Source organism: Typopeltis vanoorti, chromosome 18 (genome assembly GCF_054136105.1).
Source record: "Typopeltis vanoorti isolate ZY-2024b chromosome 18, IOZ_Tvanoo_1.0, whole genome shotgun sequence".
Taxonomy (NCBI): Eukaryota; Metazoa; Arthropoda; class Arachnida; order Uropygi; family Thelyphonidae; genus Typopeltis; species Typopeltis vanoorti.
In genome coordinates, this window is record NC_143566.1 from 79,905,842 (window position 1) to 79,927,284 (window position 21,443).

The 21,443-nt window shown below is 36.0% G+C and overlaps 1 long non-coding RNA gene across 2 annotated transcripts in view; it reads left to right on the forward strand.

Annotated features, from left to right (window-relative positions):
• Positions 1–21,443, forward strand: part of LOC150096833 (uncharacterized) — a 157,542-nt gene that overhangs the window by 47,611 nt on the left and 88,488 nt on the right. The gene's annotated exons all lie outside the window — the stretch shown is intronic.

Below are 21,443 nucleotides of genomic sequence, written 5' to 3' on the forward strand. Positions count from 1 at the left end.
TACTGACGCTTTTGGGAGACGTCAATCTTTTGTGACAGTAAACCAAGAGTCCATTATGTTATATATGGCACTTAGTGACAGAGGAATGGGGATAAGGTCAAAAAATTCGAAAAATGACGTTGTTTATGACCGTCCAGGAAGGTGAAAGACGTGGCATTAACTGCGTAGACTGCAAGTTTAGTAAATATTTCTAACGGAAACCCGTCTAATCGATATGAATGTTAGTAATGCTAGTAAAAAGCAGGTTACATAAATGCAAAAAAAAAAAAAAAATATATATATATATATATTGTGTGTGTGATTAAGTGCTGCTAATTCATTGCCATCATCCCCACATTACTAGATTCTAGTTTAATTTACTTAAGCATTTAATAAGAAAAAAAAATGTTATATGTGTTGAATATTGGCTGAAATTAATTTCGGACTTCAATCTCACTTCCATACAAGTACATATTCGTCCAGGATGTTAGACCCATCTTTACACTCTTACAACGAAAGTTGAAATAATGATGCTTCTTTCTGAAGCAGAAGTTTTTTTTGACTATCTTCTGAGAAAGATAAACTGACCGATGAACATAATCAACAAGTAATATGCTTTTCGTAGTAGTCTTGTTCTCTAAACATTAATTTTAACCAATCCGATAGGATGAATGAACAAACAGTTGAATCGTGTATAAGATGATAACCTCTTTGAAGCAGAGCAATACCGAATGAACTCCTGATAAATGTGGAGCAAGCATATAATCACCATAAATCACTTAGTAACGATTTATCAAGTTAAAGCTTATGAGCATTACCTGTGTGTGTGTGTGTGTGTGTGCGTGTGTGTGCGTGTACGTGTGCGTGTGTGCGCGCGCGCGCGCGTGCGTGTTTATTATTTCAACTTATTTTCTTCGCCCGGTTTTCGTTTCGATAGGATCATCCCATCCTATCCACTTCCTTGGTATATTTTTCACCAGATGATTTTAAAAGTTTTTTTTCCAATATTAACTACAAAAGATTTTTTTTTTTTTTGCAACATGATTCTTTTTTGCTTAATTATATCGCACGTATTATTATTATTATTACTGATCACCAGCTGGCTAACTGAAAACAGCATATACACATAAATCATGAAAAAAATAGCTAATAATATTCAAAATCCCCAGACCCAAACCATAGAAATCAAGCATCTCACTATCCGACATCCATTCTCCTCTTATATGCAAAGCCATGATCCTAAAACCACAACCATCACACAGACGAAAGCAATACGCTATCTCGGACTTCACTTCGATGCTGATCAAAGTTGGAATAGCCATACGAAATTATCTACACAACAAACTGCAGACAGCGAACAAATTATACCGATTAAAAGACATTGGTCCGGCATTTATATAAAAATATTAATCTATAAAGCATCATGCGAAAACATTTTAAGATACGCAATTACATCACACGCATTCTGCGCATACTACAATCTTCATTCACAGATTACAGTCGTTCCAATATAAAATGGCAAAACCAATATTCCTCGTACAGAGAGAAAATCCCACACTTATACAGACTGCTATGGACAGAAAACGAAATATTTAAGGTAAAACACTTATACTACTACACACACATGTTAAAACACTGCTTCACTACAAACTATAGAACAACCAGAATAGCATATCAGATAACAAGACCACAATCAACAAACCATAGCATATAAGTATAATAATCACTACGGAAAAGCCACCCGAAACTTCTACATACCTGACATGATAAACAAACTGCCGTTCGACGACAGAAACCTAGGGACCTACAGAGATGTTGGAAGTTTTTTCCCACTTGGTTAGAATATAATAAATTTAGTTTAATCCTTTATCCAAGTGTAAGCAAACAAAGTTTGAGCCTGAAGTATCTTCAGGACTGAGGAAACTCTTGGTAAAGGTGGACCAAACTCTTATCACTCCTTGTCTCAGTATCTCCCCTAATGCAAAGCACATCTCCTTGCGGACATGTATAATGCTACGCATTAAGGGAAGGGCCACTACTCAAACCGATTTCGAACCGATTATTGAGGTCTCGTCTGTGGGAGCCAGGCCCAGAAGTGGAGATACCAGGCAGAAGCAATGGCGAGGTCATCTTTACCTATAGGAATTGCCAAACGGTGTGCCACCTTTTTATTAAATTACTCTGGATTTAGAGAAAGATGTTGGAAGTTTATTTTTCACTTGGTTAGACTATAATAAATTTAGTTTAATTCTTTATCCAAATGTAAGCAAACAAAGTTTGCGCCTGAAGTATCTTCAGGACATATAGGCAAATATGACTTCTCCATTGCTTCCACCTTAGTATCACCATCTCTGGGTCTGCCTCCCACTGACGAGACCTCAATAAAAGTCGAAACCGGTCTGGGTAGTGGCCCTTCCCTTAATGCATAGCAGTATACATGTCCGCAAAGAGATGTGCTTTGCATTATGGGAGATACCAAGACAAGTAGCGACGAGAGCTTGGTCCACCTTTACCACGAGTTGCCTCACACACACACACACACACACACACACACACACACACACACACACACACACACACACACACACACACAGAGAGAGAGAGAGAGAGAGAGACGCTTAAAACGTTCTTTCAAACACCAATACAAGGACAGAAAAAACACTCCCTGTCCACCCGCACCTTCAAAAAGGTTAAACACACACATACAGTGGTTGTCCATGGGCACGTGTACTTGCTACCACGCACTAACCAGAAAAAAAAAATGTACTTATAAGTCGACACCTGGCTTGTTATGGGTACTGAAAGAAAACCACAAAACCACCGCCATCTAATATATTCCTCAGATAAGCTCGACGCAAATATATATTGTATCTATATAATTACACTGTATAATAATAAGTTTTGATACTGATTAATAAAAAATTATTATTTTATTTAGCTCACTGATGAATATTTACTTTTACATTAAAATTGTCTCCTCTGGATACTTTGAGATAAGATTCATCTCGAGAATTGAACAGAATCGTTTAGTAGTGCAATGTTGATGATTTCAGTTTGAAAATAGCGAATTAACTGTAAACTCATTTGTATGGCAGAGGAAGAGAGAAACGTGTTAATTAACAAAGAGATCATCCCAGGCATTCGCAGTGCTACTGCAGTCGTGCTGCTGTTTCATTAACTTGCTGCTTTGCTTCTAATGAGCTCGGTAATTAAGAGACAGAATACCGCGTATTTCTCACACACAACGTTTCTAGACTCCCTAGCTGCATACCCTCGAGGTAACTGCATTTATTCGCCAATGTGTGCCGTTCTTTAGTAACCCTTTTCGCTTCTTTTTTCTTTATATTTTCCCTTTATTTGTTTAGTTTTTCTGTTACTTTGGGGCGACCTGTTGCAGAGAAGAGTCGGAAATGGAATTTACACTTGCAGTTTCCATATTAGACAAGAGGTGACACTCCAAATGGAGAGTTCATTCTTTACATTTCGACATTAGATTTGAAGGAATGTAATTCTTGTTCAGCGCATTAATAAGACACTTAACGACACTTAATGTTAACAGCCGTCCATCATTGCAATTTTAAAATCGTTAAAAGGGAACGTTTAAAAATAATAAAAACTCAATTATCAGCACAGGTTTTGGAATGTTTTCTGTTGATTTCATTCTTTCTTTCTGAATAGGCAAATTTTGTCTACTCAAAAAAAAAAGAAAAAATATATATATATAATAAATATATAAATAAACTAATCAGTACTGAAGTACTATACCTCTACCTGTACAACATTTCGTAGGTAGGTGTTACATAAAGAATTATAAATATTTAATGGTAATTAATTAACTGGAATTCGAATAAAAAAAAAGAGTTTATGGGATGCCAAAGAACCACTAACTCGGTTACCGACTGAAGTAAAGTTCCTGTAGTTGGCGATGACAATCGCAGCTATGAGGTCATCGTTATGTCATTGCCAAGAAGATATGCACGCTTCCTAAATAAATAAATGTCATTTTCTTCTTCCTTTGCGATCCTGCTTCCAATGTAGAGTCTCCGTGTTACATTTCATGCGACTTTTTGTTAGTAAAACCCCCCAATCGTTCTGTCGGCTGGCCTGCCGCTAGAGAGGGCGGGGAATGTCTTTTTGACTGTAGAATCCGTGTAGGGACGAAAAACTCGAGTTTCCAGAAGGAAACTAAAAAAATCCTCTACCTCCATATGAGACTGGCTAACTCACCTTTAGTCGAAAGAGATCCGATAAAAGGATCCTACCGTCATGGACGGGAATCGAATCCAGGTTTTTCCAACCAAAGGGTTTCGTCTATACCACCTGAACTACAGAGGCTCCAAATAACAAATCTTATATTAAATATATTAAATCATCAAAGTATATTAAATTCATTTTAAAGCAATGCCTATATCTTTGAGCTTCAAAATTCGAGCCAACCATTTCACATTTTTTAACTCAATCCAGCTGCTTTTGTTTTTAATTCTACTTTGTCAAATATTGGACTGCTATTTCTGTATGAGATATATTCCATTTAGAAAGATGGTTCGACTGTTGATATTCTAGTTAAATGTCATCATCATCTTCATGCGTATCAAGGATTTAGGCCTAGCATGGCCTGTTCCGGCCTTAGAAGTCATCGTTGAATCTTTTAAGAAGACGTCCTGGTTTTCTTTTTCCTAATGGCTTGCACTTTGGCTTGTACTTGTAATAGGGGGCGAGCCCCCTAGTCTAGTTAAATGTTGAAAGTTCAATTCCATTCCAATTGAAAACCGAGGACCAAATCTACTCTGTAATAGAAAATGATGACTTTTTATGAAATGTTTTTGTGTCACGTTTTTTTGTCAAGTTATTTGAAACGTTTTGAAACTCAGGGGCTACCCTGAGTGTCGACTCTTCAAAATTAGAGTCATCAGAATTCAAGGAGAACCGACCTATCAGTCCGGAACTCGGGGGGTTGGGCGCCAGGGTGGGAGGAACCCTCCTTTCAAGTCTTCAAAATTCGAGTCATCAGAATTCAAGGTGAACCGGCCTACCAGGAACTCGGGGGATTGGGCGCCGTAGGCGTTAGGGGGGGAGCCCCCGGTAGTACTGAATAAAATGGAAATTTAAATTATTAAAATAACGATATATTAAAATATGAATAATCATATCTATTTACACAAGTATTAATTATTTAATCAGATTTTAAATATTAAATTAATCAGCAATGTAAAGGAAATGCAAATAATCCGAAATTGAATAAATTTTAAAATATTAAAAATAGGTTTGTATTATTTTGTTATACAACTATTCTACACATAAATGCATTTTAATATTTTAAGTATTATCACATCTCATTTTTTTTTTTTTTCAGACATATTATGTGATGAATATCTTACAGATAAACCACACTATTACCGGCATTATAAACCACCTCCAAATAATTTTAGCTATATATTAACTGACTTTACAAGCTCATTTTAAGATTGTCAGAGATAAAAACAGGCGTTAAGCCTTGTCGCTCCATTTTTGGCCACAGGGAGCTTCACAGTTCTTTAGTAGAGGTTAAGAGGGGAATTACTCTGTTACTCAAAGTGTGGGTGGAGTCCCCATCAACTTCAGAGTCCTGTAGGTCACCAGAATTGTTGAGGGTGGTGTTCGCTTAGTTTGTCGGCATTCACAGCGGTCGGCATTTGTGAAAAGACATCCGGAAACCAGTTTGCGTGCCTCTTTGTAGACTACAGGAAAGCAGAACACGTGTCTGAACGATAAAGGTAGTCATAGGAATGTAGGCAGGAAGTTGTAATCATCGCATTTGTTGTTAGGTGGGTCGCCACTACACAAATGCGGGTTATAAAGAAGCGGAACTAGCGAAATGGCGAATTAACTGTGAACATTGAGTAAGCAGGGAGTTCCCCGATCACTAAATCTCCCCTGTTTGAATTTGACTACAAAAAAAAAATGTACGCAACATAAAACCCTTGAAATTCGGGTGTGTCGGCCTCGGGTGAAGAATTGACTTTAGCATCGGAACACACACAAGGATTAATAATGATTTCTAGTTGGATAGTTGACTCAAAGTTTCCTGATAATGGCGGAGTAAGGTCTTTAATATTTTCTCCGGAACGATTTCCTTAAAGGGAATAAATTAAATTTAGTAACTTTCAAAGACAAACAGGTGTTTTGAGCCTAACATTTACGTGGAATTTTTTCATTTTCTCAAAACTGCTTGCATTCTTTTTCTTCACCCTTAATTTAGTTTAAGCAACAAGTCACGCACGTGTGGTTTACTGTTTACTTAGAATTTCTCTTCTAACCACGCTAATATTATTGATCTGCGAAGTTGTTTTAATTGTCAACCGAACGTAAATGAAGTTCCCCGTTACATTATTAGATCATTAACGGGAACAGTATTAAAAATAAATTGTGGCACGCCCTTCATTGGTTCTACTGCAGCGAATGAGATTAGCTCTGTTACTAATAGCGACAATGCTTTGTCTTTCACATCTGGAATTGGATAACTATAATGACCAGAGAAATAAATTGAAGTATCTCACTCGATTGGAAACAGATGACGTAAATATTTACCGACAGAAATAAGAACACTGTGTAAATCTATGTAGATACGAATGAGTCCTTTGTTGGGGACTGGAAGTTATGAATTAATTTTTAATCCAAAACTTCAGAGTCAAATTTAACTCCAGAATTTTATAGGTCACGTCAATTCGCATCGAAGGGGATACTAAGTTAATTGCAGATTATCTTTGAGACTTCCAGGAGTTTTCTTTTTAATGTATGCTGCAAGAACAGATGTAAACAGAGAAAAAAAATACTTATTACTTGGTCGCAGTTGTTTATTCTGTTTAAAACATAATTAATGAAATTACTTATCTGAAAGCAGTGTTTCGGTTTCGACACCTACAATGTGGGCAGTAGACGTCAGAATTGGCCAAATCATTGATATGGGAAATATGGGAAATGTCAGTAATGCAGAACGTGCTCAATGCATCCTTCTGAAAGTTTCAATCGCTTAATCGAAAAGTGAAATATTCAGCTACAGCACGCAACGTATCAAGTGAAATGTTGAACACTTTCACGTTCAAGATATTCGCTCAATTTCTTTTTCTGTTCCAATCACCGTGTATTGTATATGTGGATTTGACGCGTATATTCTCTCCCCTTTGTCTTTTGGATAGCCCCAATGGAAGTAGTTATACGGACTCGTATCGACCACAAAGTTGTCGTAAGCTGTCCTTCGTGACTAACCACGGAGAAACAAGTCTAGCAGAAACTGCAGTACAATATTTGACGTATGAGACTCTCTCTCTTATTATCTTCTTAAATCCGTATTAAAGGTATCCTATAAGTGTCAAATTCACCTAATAAGTGAACTATTAACTATTTTTTTATGTTAAGTATTATGTATTTGGGTTTCTAACTTGAGTTTTTAAGTTCAACACTTTGTATGATGTATTGTGTCTTAGTGTTATCTAGGTTAATTTATTTAGTTAAACTCAGGGAAAAAAACGTATTTTTTAATAGTGTGATCAAACGTAAACGTATTAATCACACTATTAGAAATTAACTGAATCCAATTCATTATTATGCTCAGAACTACTTTAGTAGCAATTTTACCAATAATAATCGTCCTTTGGTATGCTTAGTCAGTGCTGTCTTTTAGCATGAAATCGGAGGCTTCAAATTCAAGGGTCTTCAGAATTAGTATATCAAGCCATTTAGTATTTTCATGGTTTAATTTAGAAACCAGATCCTTCAACGCATTTATAACTAATATCGCTTTTTATTTATTTATTTTTGTATCGTTTTACGCTAAAAATATCCTTCGACATGTATTACCTATTTTCTTAATGTCGTAATATTTACGTAGAAGAAGAAGAAGAAGAAGAAATAAACATAAATGCAAGAATCATTAATAACTTAAGATATGTGGATGATGTAGTGGTGATGGCAGAAAGTGAAAATGGATTAAAACAAATTGTTCAAAGAATTGAAAACTCTTGTAACGAGTACGGACTAAGAATTAGCACAAAAAAGACCAAGATAATGATAATGGGTAGGAAAACAGGAGATAATGTAAAGATAAGATATGGAGGAAAGATTTTAGAAGTGGAAAAATTTCAGTATTTAGGTAGCTGGATCTCAGAGAAAGGAACTTCAGAGTTGGACATTAGAAATAGAATAGGCAAAGCTAAATCGCCATTTATGGAAATGAAGAGAATTTTAATAAACAAGAATATTAAAGTAGGTGTTAGAATTGGAATAGTTAAAGCAACAGTTTGGAGTATTGCAAGTTATGGAAGTGAGTCATGGACACTCAGAAAGAGAGATATGGAAAGAATTAATGCATTGGAAATGTGGTGTTATAGAAAGATGGTAAAGATTAGCTATACAGAGAGAATATCAAATCAAGAAGTTTTAAGACGAGTTGGGATGGAAAGAATACTGCTCAAGAATATTGTGCAAAGAAAGACCAGATTTGCAAGACATCTTCTGAGAGGTTCTTTGGGACACCTGGCAAGAACTATATTACAAGGGAAAGTTGAGGGGAAGAGAAGACGTGGAAAACCAACTCGAGCGTGGTTCAATGACATCGTGGAATGGACTGGTTTAAGAATGACGGAGGCGACAGACAGAGAGAAATGGAGAAGAGCTGCTCATCTGCTGCAGCCCTCTTGCTAGAGGATGCTACCGGACGACGACGACGTAATATTTAGTTACATGCTGACAAATATATAATATATGAGAAAATTATAGAGTTATGACTCCCCCCCCCCACACACAGAGGATATAACATAACAGAGATGTTAATAAATGTGAATACCAAGCCTGCACAATCTTAACAGTGCTGTTCTCTCCTAGTCTTTCAATAGAGACTTGTTTCGCAACAATATTATTGCAGATTCTCTATTCATTTTTGTTCACTTTTTCCGCCATTTTATATTGGAATGCCACCTGATACATTTGCTATTAGTTTGGTAACTGCAAATGCATAATCACGTGAATGTTTATTTCAAATATAAAGATGTATATTTAATATCAAATACAGGGTGTTCGGGATAAATTTGACATATTTATAATTAATTATATTTTTCCGTAAGTTACATGTATTAACACACACTTCTCTTCATTTAAAAGTTTGGACCCTTCTTCATTCATATACAAGATGTCAGAAAGGATGGATAGCTGGAACCCACCTGAATCATGGAAGAGAATAACTTGTATCATGATGATTCGTGCCCGCCATCAAAATAAGGATATTACGACTGCTGCCCAATGCTCCCTGAATACAGTAAAAACAATCAGGAATGAACTAGAGACTTGCAATGGTGACTACGAGGATGTAGCAAGAAGAAAGATCCCTAGCAGACGATCTGATTGCGTTCGTACAGCAGAATTCCTCGCAAATCTGCAGGAACAGGTGTTGAAGAACCCTGGCATTGGAATTCGGGCTTTGTTCGTGGAGTTGCTAACTGTAGTCAAGCCCTGGATAACAAGGGTAGCCAATGGTAGGCCGTATGTATGGCAGCAGGATTCGGCCCCTTGCCACACCTCTGGGAAAAGTCAAAAATGGTTGTCTGAAAATTTCTACGACTTCACCAGTCCAAATGTTTGGCCTCCAAACTCCCCAGACCTTAACCCCATGGATTATTTTGTATGGGGCGCAGTTGAAAAAGACACCAATCGCACTTCCAGTAATACAAAAGCCCAGTTAATGGATAAAATTAAAACAGTTTTTGCGGCCCTTCCCAGGGAGACTGTAGCATCAGCTTGTTACAAGGTTCCGAAGCAGAATTGAAGCTGTGATCGATGCTAATGGTGGTTATTTTGAGTAAATCTTGTTGATAGTATTGTAATTAACTCTGCCTGTAATGTTTTTTTGTCAATTCATTAAATTTAATAGATATAAAGAAGATTTTCTTTTTCCTTACGAAACTGTCAAATTTATCCCGAACACCCTGTATAAAGTTATGTCGCCTTCTTTAAGATCCCATTAACTACTTAAAGATAATTTATTTCATTCTGGCGAACTTTTGTGACTTTACTAATACGAAATATAACAAATGATCATTGAGGAATTCTTCAAACATCTTATTATTCAAATACTTATGGGGGTTTTAAATTGCTGTCGACGCTAATGATTCGTTAATTAACCTAGGTCTATATTCGTGCTCTAATCAAACGCAGGCGTTTCTTGAATGGCCGCAAATTACTTGGATCATATACAATAAATTTCTAATTGCGATGCCTCAATACCACACTTCCAGTATTGTACGGAGGTTTACTCATCATCATAGATTCTCCTTTATGTATGAAGTCTCTTTTTATGTCTTCAGAAGAACAATATACCAGTTGGTGTTCCTCTGTGTTTGACGGTGCGTCATTTTTTTTAAATAAAAAGACAAAACCTGAAGAATTTTTATGGCTAAAACAGTTTTTATTTATCGTACAACCTGCATTTTATCTCCAGCAGTTTTTGTGCAACGCAAGTTTATATTGAGTGAACCCCAAGGTGGTAATGACAAACGATGAGTTTTTAGGATTTTAAATATAATGCAAATCTATCATTCAACTTTTTTTTTTCAATAATTATTCTCCTTATTTTTCAACATATTTATTGTGTATAAATAAATCCGGTTCACCCCTTTTTTTAAGATTCCATAAAACTAATAACGTCATCAACTCGCTATGCTGTAAACTCACCACGCCCTGAGAGCAGATAAGGAATATCTACCAACACAGTACTGTAATCTCGTTTGCCTCGATGGGCGTGTGTGGAATGCATTGTTCGGCCGAAAATTTCGATGACAGCTCATGACGAATGTATGATTCATGGTGATCCCTTGACCAGAATGATATTTCGAAGGTAATGGCTTAACTCCTGATTTTAATTTTACCATGTTCCTTTCATAGACGCTAACTAGCAGAACAGAACAACTCATATACTGTATATTGCAACAATAAGTACTGTAATTAGCGCGTACACTCTATTAGAAATAGATGGCATTTATTTTCTGCTGAACTAACTTCATGTTTATGAAATTAGTTCAAATTTGTATTCAATTCACATTAAAGATATTTTTAAAGACCGTTTATTTATTTGTTTATTTTACTTTCACCTACGAAAGGTTGTAAACCTATACATTAATACCATAGGAGGGCTAATTTTATTTTGGTTTCGTGAATTTAATGACAGAACCTTTGTAGCTCAGTCGGTATTGACGATGCCCTTTGGTTGAAGATCCGGATTCGAAACCCATGTTGGACGCAAAATTTTATCAGGGCTGAATGCAAGTCATTCGATCTCATACGGATATATGTGTGTGTGTGTGGGGGGGGGGGAACTTTTCCTCCAGGAAACTCGGGTTTATCATTAGTCAAAATAAGCAAACCGGTCAAACACCATTTGCAGACAATGCAAATACGATTAACCACTCAATCAGGTTTCTAGGAAGGCAAGTTACTTGGTCGTGAGAAGCCAAGTAAGCCTTAGACGAAAGAGAGGATAGGATTACTTTTATTTTTTACATCATCTGGAAACCCTGAAGCCGGAATCGTAGGCTGAGTTGTGGCCTCACATCAGCCGATGAAATTCATCTCCCATCTGAGGGTAATCGTCTGTTAGTTGGAGAATGGGTACGCTTCCACTCAGAAAGCAGGCACCACCGCCCTCTAAGATAGGAAAAATATATCCTGCTTAGGGAAAAAAATGATAATATTTTAAGAAAGTCTCTCTACTTAAGATACCTTTTTCGAATTCGAATGTACTTCGTTTTTTTATTTATTTTATTTTTTTTATTATTCAAGAGACATTGATTATTGTTAACAGAATGCCTAAATGACTCAGATTTACTCCTAAATTCCTTCGTACGCTATACATTGTATGATACATTATTTATCTGGAAGGAAAGAATATATAAAAATAAAATATGAATTTTAAGAGAACCATGACCTAAATGAAGTTGCTTTAACTGCTTTTTTTTGTGTGTGTGTGTCATTCACCGACGTACTTTGCAAAACGTATCCTTTTATAAACTTTAAGTGAGTGTTCTATTCTACACCTCAAAACTAAAGAAAAGGTCCTATTGAACATGAATTTGGAATCCACTTGTTTCCGAGATTCACTTTGTAATAACAGCACGGACGCGAACAACCTACGATATTAGATAGAAGACAAAATATCAAGAAATAATCGTAAATTCCTTGGTAACTGACAAACGAAACACTATATGGTAAAAAAAAATAAAAAAAAACTCACAGCAGTATTCAAAATTACCTCCGTTTCCAGCCACACAGTCGTTGAAATGTCTTACCACTAACAGCGTCACATTCCTGGCTGGTGTCTGAGGCAGTGCATGTAGGTTCACCAACATTCCCCACTGGTTGAGATCACCCTAATGCTTTCATATCGTCCCAAAATTAAAAATGTACTAGATTTAGGTCAGGTGACCGAAGAGGCAATGTCATTGGCTGACCACTACTAATCCATTCTTTAGGAATCTTTGATGGAGATATCCTAAGGCCTCCTGAAACTGAAGCATGGTGGCGCTCCATCGTAAATGAACCTAATGTTTCTCTTTCCACTCAGAAAATCTTCAAGATAGCCAATCTAAGGCTATCTTAGATGGCATTTCTCCACCGCTTTTCTATATATGTAGTAAGTAACTCGATGTAGTTCATCTGTAGCGTAGTCGGAATCAGTGTGCGCTTTCTTGAAAAACTCTTGAGTTTTTATTGTACTTAAAGAATTTATATGGGAGATAGGGGTGACGTTGCTTTCAACGAATGGTCACTTAGTCGATCTCATATGGACTGTTGCGCTATTTCACTATAATGCTTCATTATGCTGGTCCGTAATATTACTACCTACTTTTTTCAGTATGAATCTGTTTTTTGTGTGTGTGTGTGTGTGTGTGTGTGTGTGTGTGTGTGTGTGTGTGTGTGTGTGTGTGTGTGTGTGTGTGTGTGTGTGTGTGCGTGCGCGCGCGCGCGCGCGCGCGCGGCAGTGATCAGATTTCGTTGAGTCGAGGGGCACCTAACTGTCCTGGTCTGAGATTGATTAATCAGAACTGATAAAAAAATACTTCTGATGATACTCCGTCAAGCTGGTGGGAATTGAACACTGGCATCCATTGAAGATGCACGTGCATTATTCGCTAGTATTCTTATCAATCAAAACAGCTTTTATTTAATGCATCATTTCAGACAATAACACCGCAATAAAATATATATTGTAATACTACCGCTGCGAAATATATGTGGGGCGTCTGCGGAGCCTATTTGCACAGTCGACACAAATACGTTGTCTTATGTTCCATGGGAAACTAAACAGTTCAGTATAGAAACAAGAAAGGCAATCCGTTGTTGAGCTTTTCTTGTGTATCGGTAACCATAGATACAAGCAAGAAAACATTATTCAGTTCAATGACAATCCATTAAGTTGACCGTAATAGAAAATATCATCAGCCATGCGAAATCCCCCATTCCCACTATTTAAAAAATCCATTTGCCGCTGTGACTTATTGTGGACATCCAGAATGTACACATAGGCTTGTCAAAAGAATTAGAAAACAGTAACCTGTAGATAATTCACAATAATAATGCTAGCGATTGTCTATTAAGGACATTGATACCCATAAGTGCTTGAACCATGTTTTCATGAATAGCCTTTGTATACATTACTTCAGAGGTACATATCAAGGCGACTCCGGGCAAAGGTGGCTCAAGCTCTCACTGTAAACAAAAGTTTACTTTTTCGCTTTTCAAAATGTGGATATTTATTCCATGAATTGACAAATACTGCAGACGAAGGACTAGAGAGTGAAGCAAGCAGCCGACAGTCCCATGATATGAATATAAATATAAAGGAAATGAAGAAAAAATCAACTGTATTCTTTAAATAGTAAAAATTCGAATACTAAAAAATGTAGGAACATAAATGCAATGTTCCTACATTTTTATTAAAAAGTATAAGTATTAAAAATGCTTTAATACTTTTCAATTTTGTATATATTTATTCATCATTGTTTATATTTTTAGTGGGTGTTTGCACATAAATGGTATGATCCCTCGCTACATTTTCTATAGGGTCGTCTTTGTCATAGAGTTAAATTCATGTAATAACTTTAGCGCTTAAAAATATCTCCATCCACCATCTTTCATGGTTGAAATGAAGTCAGTGCTGCTTTTCACAAAAGCTGTGCTGATTATGTCAGCGATTTTTACTGGGTCGTTTATGATTTTCGAATCAAGGGAACTCAGAGGTTGAGTTAAGCGGTTCACAGTTGGAAAAGATTTTGCCTTAATGAATGCATAATGACAGTCATTACGACATACTAGATAATAACCCTCTTTTTTATTATTATTATTCCTAGAGATTTCTTAAAACTCCCAGACATTAACTGCTATTTATGTCTAGTGTTTAGCATCTGAATTTAAACACATATTTATCACTCTGCCGGTAATGGCATTTTTTTTCCCGTCCTCGAGATATTAATTATTGTTTGCTGGTGATTAAGCAGCCTGTTTGGTCAAGAACAGTTTAATTCTGTTTGAAATGAGCAGTTGTCTGGCACCGATATTTCGGAATTAGATTTGTTCTTTTGTTATATCTTCTAATGAATGAACTAGAAGAGATCTTTGTCGCAGTTGCTTTAATGATCTAGTCCAAGAGCAGATTTTAAAAGATGCTATAAAAGAATATTAATGTTCAATAGTACCACATTTCATGCATAAATACTGGATATTGCGAACCTTTGTGTTTCCATGACTACGCGTTGTCATAGAAACTCCATTTTATTGTTGCCGCGTCAGAATGGAATTAGATTTTAAAACCAGAAGTTCGATTTAATTATTTATACTGGTGAGCAGATTTAAATATATATATATGTTTTGTAACTAAAATTTATTTATACGATCGCAATATATTTCTAGGTAGTGAATCCAGATCTTAAAATTCCATCTAAAAAAACCCACGTATTTGATATGATGACCGAACAATGGGCTATTATGATGATGTAATCAAGTCATTGTGATAAGGCATTTGCATGGTTAATCATGTGACTGACCCTCTGATGAGATGATTCACTCTATTGCTGTAATTTTCTTTTCCGGTTCTCTGACCTGATGAGCTTTCAACTTTTCTCTCCCCTCGCCCCCGATGTCGTCGCAAGCCACATTGACTTTTCTTCGCTATCATCTTCCTTAATCAGTTGTTTTGGGTATTAAAAAAAAAAAAAAAAAAGCATTATTTCTTTTAAACTAAGTATTTTTTTAAAAAAAGAAACGCTAATATAAGATATGATAAATAAAGCATAAAAATTCATGAAAAGATGATGTCAGAGAAAGGAAAGAAATTGAAATCAGACATCAATTGAAACGATTCTTGTGCCGCATGTGCGAACAGCTTAAGCCTTCGGAACTATTGAACACCATACATAAAATATTTTAATATAAAAAAAATTAAAACATTAAAAATATCTCGCTTCTCCAACCTTAAGTTTTCCGCCAATGGAATGACATTCAAATACATTTCTTTATTTAATTTATCATTTTATACAGTTGATTGCGTGTGTTTAATTCAGAATAACATCGTCATAGGCGCTGATTAGGACAAATGGATCCTAAAAATGGAATAATAATAATAATAATAAGCATGCCGCAGGGAATTCGAACCCATAGTGTTGGGTGAAGAGCAAGTATTGTATGCCCACAATTCACAGAAACTAGTCTGGCAAAGTGCCAAGAAGAGTCAGTTCATGCTGAAGGGGAGAAAGAAATAAAGGATGTACGAATCGGTCACCAACTCGCGAAATCACGTGTTTTGTACGTAAATTTTTCAACTGTTATACAAGCAAAATAGATACCACCTTAAGAACTAGAATTTTCATGAAAGAAAAGCTAATTTTCCGACGTATAATAATAAACACTCATCCCACGAAACACATTGATTACTCTATTCTCGGAATGGATTCTCCTTCTTTTGACATACGCAGAAGTGTCGAAGGGTCTCGCATCTGTGGGCGGACAGTATACACTTACTCAACCAAGCCAATCTAGTAGTTGTCAATAAATTTTCGTTAAAAGAATTGAATTTATTAGGATATAAATTTCAGATTGATAAATATTACATTACCTTTATATATATTTTTTTAAAATGTGACACCACTTTTCAACTGAAGGCGAAAAGCTATAAATTATCGGTCTAAGAAACGAGATTTTCATCATACAAAACTAGCATACTAGCCGAAGAACACAGTAAACAAGCATATGTTTGATCTTACAGCGTTAGTTGCTGCTGTAATTTCAATAAAAACAAAGTTTACCATTTTTATTTTAATTGTGATTTTGTATGACACTTTGTAGCAAGCGGATTGACACAAATTTTAGAGGCTTTAAAATTGCGTTCAGTAGTTACAATATTTAATTCAACAGTTTAGTAAAGATTAGTTCATCTAACTAGAATTCCTTGATGACTTTTCGCCTAGTGATCAATTTCTCACATTTGTAAATTTCTTCAAAAAATTATGAAAATTCAGTTTTAAAATTGTCTCGGTTAGTAGTTCGCAAATCATGCTTTCGTTTTATAATAACACCTCCCTTCTCTTGCTAACGTCTTAGGAGAATCCTTCTGCTTTTATATCCTTAAATAATTTAGGATCAACATCAGAAATGTACACATCACGATTTTAGCTTTCATCTATTCGTCTATAGAAATCATGCATACTTTTTATTCATCCTTTCATTTGATAGCGTCAAAAACATGAACGCACGTTTTTCTGTGACGTCATGATAATAAGGAAGCAACTGATAGTGTCATCACGTAGAAAGAAGTCGCTATCAGTTTACCGGAAACATAGAATGTTTACGATTTCATACTCTTCTAAAGATGGTGGCGTCTGGTTGGTGCTGTCGTAATGAATACAATCGTTATAGTCAGCTATTTTCAAAACGTCAGTTATTAATCTTTTTTGGGGAATGAAAACAGAACAGACATCTGCCAGAAGAGAAAAATGCGGCCAAATATAAAAGATGAAAAATGTGGAAAAAGCGACTGGATTCTAAAGGCTAATAGGCGCGAAATCAGAGGATCATCGACTACAGATTAGTATATATATATTTTATTTCTATTTCCATAAAACTTGCAAAACTACTTAGAGAATATAAAATCAAAGTAGTGTTTATCCCCCTTTATCAAGATGAGATCACTACTCCGATCCTCAAAACTTCAACATGGCCCAATGAAATAATCCGGGTGTTTATCGGCTATGGTGTGATTTCCGCTCATCTTGCTTATGAACAGACAGAAAAACCTGTCGAGCAACGCATTGAAGATCACAACCGAGATATTGAAGTCCAAAGAATTGAAGTCCCAGCTTTGTCATCATATGTACTCTCTTCAGCTGACCCACAAGACTTCATCAATGAGATATTAAGTGTTATGGGATAAATCTGAATTATTACACCGTTGCTATAACATAACTGAGAGAAGAATTTGGGAATCCTCAGAAATGGAATTGGATCCAAAACATCTCAATATAAACCCAAGTATCAACTTGTCGAAATACATGCCAGCTATAATTAGCCAAATACGTAAAAACGCCCAACTCAACTATGCAACACACGCAATTAGAATTTTTAAAGTATCAGATTCTTGTATAACTACATGGTGGTTATCACTTTTGTTAGTCTTTACAGTTTGTGCTAGTTTTTGTGTTTACACCTAAAGAAATCCAATATAATTATGAGGAAATGAAGTGTTTTAATTAAATAATTTTTAATATCTTATTCAGGTTTTTTGCTCTATAAACTGTTACTTATATATCCATGAACGGGCTAAGTCTACATGCTTAGTTATATATATGTTAAAGATGCCAAGCTATTTTAAAATTGATTTTACTATATATATATATATATATATATATATATATTAGTAGTTGTTGCACAAGCGATAAATTTATCTTCCACTGAAAGAAACTCGGGAATATCCATGTCCACGATGATGGGATTGAACTACATGGCCTATTAGTTGGAAAGGAGAAGAGCAATCTCCACTCGGTCAACCAGAACGGAAAAGTTTCCACCAACAGTTTATTAGCTGGCTTGAAAAATATTATTCTCCGTATATAGAGGCCGTCTACCGATCAGTGTCATTGGAACCACAAATGCACGCCACTTCCTTATTCTTATCAAGGAGAACAAAGAGATGACCTGTGGAATGTAATAATAGTAATTGCAGTGTGCGCTACCTGCAGAAAAAAAAAAGAAAAGAAAAGCCTATTAATTTTTACGAATTGGATGAAGTTCACTTTCCAGGAATAAACTCTCCACAGTCTTCTGCGAAAATTCTTTTCTGTTGGATTACTCACTACGAGTGTCTTCATATCAGAGTGCACTTCTATTGAAAGTCATTTTACAACTTCGCTGACCTTGAAATCCTATTTCTAAACAATATATTTGATGAGGATTTATCTTTACGACATTTCATAAGAAAATAATACATAAATGAAAGAAAGAAGAAGGATAGAAACTAAAACAAACATGTCGGATAAAATATAGTAATAATAATAAACAATGGATCAGAAGATCGAACGAGAAACAAGAAATAAAGAAGTGATACTCATGAAAGAGATGATGACGTATGCAAGACAAAGGCAGCCCAAGTTTCTATGTGTGTGTGTGTGTGTACGTGTGTGCGGTGCATTTGCTTATTAAGAAACGAAAGGCAACATTTTAACTGGGAGGCACTCAGTTCTCTTTTGTACTACTTTCAGATCCCATTTCAGTGGGAGCAACACAAAAGACAAGTATTGACGACACAGGACAGCTACATTCACACGACTGCACTTCACATCTACGACTCTAAAGTGCATTTAGCGATACAGAACTGACTCACTAGGATCCCGGGAGGCCTGCACAAGTAAGAACCAGTTCCATTTGGAGAGAGAGAGAGAGAGAGAGAGAAAGAGAGAGAGAGAGAGAGAGAGAGAGAGAGAGAGAGAGAGAGAGAGAGAGAGAGAGAGAGAGAGAGAGAGAGAGAGAAGTCAATCTGCTTTTCCCTGTCCCCAATTGCTGTTGCCTCGCAGCAGATAACCGAACCACACGGCAAAGATTATTTAGTTGGTTCTTCCCTTTTCCATCCTGCTTAATGCTGTCAACTGTTCGAAGTGAAGTGTGAAAAGGAAAGTTTCAAAAGAAGAAACGGACAAAAGAGGAAGTGTTGAACACATTAATGAAATGGTAATGCCTACTTAAAATAGCGTGACATGTTTTCCTCATTGTCTTTCTTTACTAACTTTCACAAATGGGATTTCGAATTAGGGTAAATGTCTCTGTTTAACATTGCCTCCGGATCCCTTTGCGATTAGCTTATATCTACTTACGTTGTTGTTGTATTAGTACGCAGTGAACGACTAGCAGCGACACCTAGATGTTTCATTCTTGTGTGTTTGAACTGCGAAAATTCCACATTTTTTTTTTGGAATTAACTGTTTGCTTGGAATATCGTTTAGTTCAGCTGCTGAGGATGGGGTGGCCTGTCATTTGCGATGTCTGTCGTTGAGCAATTTCGATCCATATTGCTAACTTGGAAACAGTAGTTCCAGTTGTAGTTTAGGTGAATATAAAATATTAGGTGTTTTAGTGCAGAAGAAATAAAAATATCTTCCAAATAAAACGGTTTTATTTGCATACGAAAACCTTAACATAACGCCTTCATTCCATTGGTTTGCAATGCTTGTTTTTAGCAGCTAATCGTTACAAAGATTATGTTGTTACATGTAAACTTTTAAACAACTTTGTAAACAAATAACTTTGATTGATTGGCAAATGTCCAATTATGGCCTTATCCAAAGGCCTAGGAATTGACTAGATATTGTCATAAAATGTGAGATGTTCCTAAAGATGCCGTTTTCTGAAGATGAAATGGTGTTATTTCCGGGAAGCTCAGATTTTCCACGTATTTCATAAATTGTCTTGATAGTATCTCCAGCACTGCTTTAAGAACTGGAACTGTTGTTGCTTTTGTTTCAAATTTGTTTGCATTTCAATCTCCAGCTTTTATACTTGGTCTTCATGCACTTTTTCATCTACTATGCTATTCCCTGGATGGCATCAACAAACCACACGTTGTTATTCGACTACAGGGATGTTGCATTTCGGATATATATCCGTCTCAAGTTTAAACTCCCACAGCATCTCCATCTTCCTTTTCTATAACATTTTCAACTGTATGTTTCCAAGGTTTTTTTTCCAAGTTGGTTTTTCATGTTTCCTACACAAGTACCAGTGTATGGCTTTCAACCTGATCGTGATTTTTTTGATAGTTTGAGCAATCTTGCTACAGAACTACCTACAACTAACCTTTTACCACTAATGGAACCACTTCCTTTAGTGAGCTTTCAATATTCCATTGGTTTGTAATGTTTATTTTTGAACAAAAGCTCCATGCCCTATTTAAAGGAAAATTTCCGCTCCCAATACATAAAAGAAGCCATAACAGCTATCCGTTCTAAAGACAACCTCAATAGAAACCAAGGATTAATTCCAGCTGATATTTGGAAGACCCTCACAAGATCACTAAGCACGTCAGAGTTAAATTTCGCTGCTAATTACAGAACGTTCCTGCATACAGTTGACATCATACACGCTCCATGCGTTTGATGTACGCGTTCTTCTGTATTTGTAAAAAATACAATTGTATTCGGTTCATTCCTTCATGAACAGTTTAAGTGTTTAAGTTGTTTTGTATCTCTTTTATTCACCCTGAAGAAGTCAAACAGCTAATTTGGCGAAAATTGTTGTCAATTTTTCTTATATTATTATTATTTTACTTTGATTTCTCGGCTGGACAATCGCTTCTACTGTCTGCAAAAGAATACAAGTTGAAATCTAGTTCATGACTAGAAAAATTCTTCTAAGACTATTTCACACATCTTATGTAGACGGAGTCATTGGAGCTTCTTTTCTTACCTTAGCATTACATTAGATACATTGATATAGTGTTCCTTTTCATGTTGTTTGCACCAACGTTTTTTTCCTTTTTACTATTCTCTAGAAGACGTTTTTCTTCTAATTTTAGTTCCTTTATCCTCACTTCCGTTTTCTGTATCCAAGTATTTGGGGTTGCCACCCACCAGATGTTGCTTTTGCACTTGTAATAATCACAGTGTCCAGATGTCAAGCTGTCTGCTAGAGGCACCGACATCTATCACATTTATCTAACAGCTCTCCCACCCTTCTTTTTACCCTCCTTTCCTTACTCTCGTGTTACAACGAGAAAAGACTATTCATTATACTGTTGCTGGTTCCCCTGGTTTTCTTTCCCTTTTTTAGTCCCGGATGTTTACGACTTTTTTTTTTTTTTACAATTTTTTTTTCTGTCTCGGCATGTAGTCTGAAATGTAACTAAAAAAGAAACACATCTGCTTGCTGCTAAGAGCTCTAGTCCCTTTCTTATGATTTTTTAG